Here is a 3959-nt window from a genome sequence, read left to right as displayed (position 1 = left end):
ACACACACACACACACACACACACACACACCACGACCCTCGTCTCGATTCCTCCCTCTATGTTAAAACATTTAGTCAAAACTGACTAAATGTAAAAACAATGATAATAATATAAATAAAAAGATTTGAGAGCGATCAACACTCCTGAAAATGACCAACTAGATCAGAAACATTTGGCCCATGAATATTACAAAATAAACTTAAAAAAAAAAAAATTCTGACAAAAAGAAACAGTTCACATTTACCGGTCGGGGTCTGTCGCTTTAAGTGCACGTGATGTGGATGACCTATGACGCTTTGTCTGTAATATGAAACTAACTATGTCGTTATTCGTCAGCGTGGCTTCAAACGTTTCTTAAAAATGATTGCAACAGAAAGGTATAGCATGGATATTTATTGATCAGTCTGAGACCTTCGATGCTACTGAGCGCTTCGATGCTACTGAGAATCATTTTTATGTGACGGGAAGGGATGGAGTGAAAGCTTATAGAGAGGAGGGGGTGTGGGGCGGGGGGGAAGGAGGGGGGGGGCATGACGTTAGCAAGCGGCGCATGATCTGTTGCGGGTTTATTCCGTGTGCAGTATTGAACAGTATTAGTTAGCTAAGAGAGAGAGAGAGAGAGAGAGAGAGGGAGAGCGCGCGCGCGCGCGAGAGAGAGAGAGAGAGAGAGAGAGAGAGAGAGAGAGAGAGAGAGAGAGAGAGAGAGAGAGAGAGAGAGAGACTCAGACTCAGACTCAGACTCAGAACTTTATTACAAAAGGATAAAGGTTTTAGGCAAAGCCTATTCTTCCAACCTGTCCTTTATACAACACATAAAGACAAACGCACATTAAAAATATAAATTCAATCATATAAAATACAGAAATACATTGTATGGAATGCAACACAATGTGCATTTAAGGAATTACATAAGGAGAACTCAAAAATTACAAAATTACATTGACATAGTTATACCTTTCATTTGGGAGAGAGAGAGAGAGACACACACACACACACACACACACATGTACACACACACACACACTACACACACACACACACACACACACACACACACACACACACACACACACACACAAGCACACAAGCACAAACACAGACAAGAAAAATGTTCATTCAAAATGAACAGCGTCGATGCAATGTCCACCAAAGATTTATTTTGGGAAGTGTTAAAGGTTAGGGTCAAAAGTTAATGAATTGCATGTTGTGCTGGATATATAAATTGTTTATTTCAGTCAATGCTTGATTCATAAGTACATTTTTCAGCATGGTGCATCTACAGGAGGGTGCTCCAACAATGATGCATAGTGCCAACATTTAGCGCAAACTTTTCACAACAGTGCATTATTACCACAAAGCGCATACAGCGATTATATAGTAGCAAGTTGCACTAAACATTTGAACAAAATGCATTTTGTTCAAATGTTAACAGCACAGCACCAAGTTTTGCATAAGTGCACAACAGCACTGACCATTTCACAAAAGTGCATTACAGCTGTGACAATTTTACAAAAGTGCATTGACCATTTCAGGCAGATGGCTAACATGCAGATTTCGCTTTTGTCTGTCTTTCTTTGAAAAGTAGGCATGTTCAAGATCGATGAAGTCATGAGCAATTGGGTTAGATGACAGAAAAGATTCAAAAACGTCAGATTCAGTTAGATGACAGAAAAGATTCAAAAACGTCAGATTCAGTGTTTTGGGCACTGTTGAACAGGAACATTCTCTCCTGTTCAACAAATGTGGGTTCAATTCAAAAGCAACATTGTCACAGATAGGCTAGTGTTACATTTCTGTAAAGTTTCAAAAACATCTTCCATGTTTTGGTTACTGTTGAACAGAGGCATATTTTCCTGTTCAAAAAAGTCTGACACAAATTGTCGTAGTTGTGGGTTAAGGTTCGATCTATACTGTCCTTCAAACGAGTCGTAGAACCGTCATTGTCACAGATAGTGTTACATTTCTGTTTTACATTCAAACGAGTCGTAGAAGTAGTAGTACATTTGCGTTTGGTTGTTTTTTCTTTTAGATTCCTGTCACTCATACTAGCAGTATTGATTGAGGTACATAAATCTGTTGATGTACAGGGATGACTTGTTTGTAATGAATCCTTGTTTCCTCCACATTGAGTTTGCATTGCAGTTGGACAGAAATGAACAGGTGTTAATTGATAAACACATTGATAATGGCTTTTGAGAAAATCAATCAATTCTGACATCAAAACTGCAGCGCCATTTGAAGAATGGTTACCATTTCTGTTTCTTTGATGGGAATCAAACAAATAAAAACATTGACTATCCAAGTTACCATGAATGGCAATAGTTGACTCCTGAAAAGTAGCAAGGATATAATTTGAGACGATAAACGCCTGATGCAATCCCTCCTCAAGGTCAGTCAACTCAAAACCTTCATCATTCGCAACATCAGTAGGCAACACAGCGGGATTCGTATGTCCAGAAATCATGTCGAAAAAATATTACATTTCAAAAGCATGTCCAACCACAGTTGTTGGCAAGTGTTCGTGTCCGAAGTTGCCTTCAGTGTGTGTATATGTATTCATGTGACAGAGAACGTGACCTCATTGTTCAATCCTCTCTCTCTCTTCTTTCTCATTCGAACGCCGCACACACGCAAGAACGTAGCCTACGCACGCATGCACGCGCACGCACACACACACACACACACACACACACACACACACACACACCCCGCTGACGCACACGGCAAACCACGCACACACACACTGACTGTCGGCAAGCATCTCTTTTTGTTTTCTTTACCTTTGTTTATTGTGTTTTCGATATTTGTGTTTATTTTTTGCTTGACTTATCTGTTTTATTTTAATGTTTGCTATCCACATCGTGTGATAAATGTTTCTTCTCAGTCTCCGAGTCAGTTTAGTTTCTGCACGCCGCTTTGGTACTCCTTGTTTTTCTTTCTGGTGTTTTGTGCGCGACTGATTTGCGGATTTATTTTTATTCCTTTCATATGCAGTTGAAGTGTTGTGGGTGTTATTGTCTGTATATGCTATGTTGCGTCTGTGTATGCCTACAAGAATTTTGGGTGTAATGTGCCTGTGGTCTGCTCGCAGTCGAGCACAGAAAACATGGCGGCGCCCAGCAGGCAAATTCGTGGAAAGTCTTCCCAACCACAGATACCAGCGTCGTCCGCGACGCTGGAAAAAGATGCGATTGCAAAAGCACGGTTTTTGAAATACAGTCTTTTTTCATGCATGGAATACTGCCCGAAAAAAAAGTGTGCTACTATCGAGGCTTCACATTGGCATGAAGATACACAGGCTTATAGAGTACCCCACTAACTACCCCGCCTACAAAAGTTGCTTCAAGCTCTCTTTTTCTCGGCACCCCGGCGACACATTCCCCACAAATGTCTTATCGTGCATCGCCTCCCTGATGTCTTATCTTGTCTGATGTTAAAGATGCAAGTTCCTTCCCGTGTCAAGCATCACGCAAATCAACCCAGATCTGGCCATGCTTTGTCATGTAAACAGACCATCTTTCCACTTGGATAAATACCAACAATGATGACCTCGCCGCCATCTTGCATGCGAGATTCATCGACGATTTTGAGAAAAATTCATTTTAAGTGTTTGTCTGTCTGTAGGGGCGGGGATGTAGCTCAGTCGGTAGCGCGCTGGATTTGTATCCAGTTGGCCGCTGTCAGCGTGAGTTCGTCCCCACGTTCGGCGAGAGATTTATTTCTCAGAGTCAACTTTGTGTGCAGACTCTCCTCGGTGTCCGAACACCCCCGTGTGTACACGCAAGCACAAGACCAAGTGCGCACGAAAAAGATCCTGTAATCCATGTCAGAGTTCGGTGGGTTATAGAAACACGAAAATACCCAGCATGCTTCTTCCGAAAACGGCGTATGGCTGCCTAAATGGCGGGGTAAAAAACGGTCATACACGTAAAATTCCACTCGTGCAAAAAACACGAGTG

The sequence above is a fragment of the Littorina saxatilis genome, linkage group LG3, assembly GCF_037325665.1.
Source record: "Littorina saxatilis isolate snail1 linkage group LG3, US_GU_Lsax_2.0, whole genome shotgun sequence".
NCBI classification, from domain to species: domain Eukaryota; kingdom Metazoa; phylum Mollusca; class Gastropoda; order Littorinimorpha; family Littorinidae; genus Littorina; species Littorina saxatilis.
The sequence above is the reverse complement of the archived record's forward strand: the minus strand, read 5'-3'. Positions refer to the sequence as shown.